This window comes from Pteropus alecto, unplaced genomic scaffold (assembly GCF_000325575.1).
Source record: "Pteropus alecto unplaced genomic scaffold, ASM32557v1 scaffold13, whole genome shotgun sequence".
Classification (NCBI taxonomy): Eukaryota; Metazoa; Chordata; class Mammalia; order Chiroptera; family Pteropodidae; genus Pteropus; species Pteropus alecto.
The window spans coordinates 2283480-2283722 of record NW_006434373.1 but is presented as its reverse complement, the minus strand read 5'-3'; positions in this window follow the sequence as shown (position 1 = coordinate 2283722).

The window sequence follows — 243 nt, the reverse complement described above, 5'->3', positions numbered from 1 at the left end:
CCGGGCCCTTGGGGCGGGGGCCCACGGCCGGGCGCGCAGGTGCGGACGCGCACACACAGCGGGGCCAGAGGGTGGAGGGAGCACCGCGGCAGGGCCCGAGAGCGGGGGTGCGTGTGCGGCCAGGGGGCCGGGCGCAGGGCCGCTCCAGCGCGGCGTCTTTTCTTCTCTTCGCAGTGATGTCATCGGCGGCAGCGGCTGGGAGCCGGGAGGCGGTGGCGGGGGCGGCGCCGGGCGGCCGCCGCA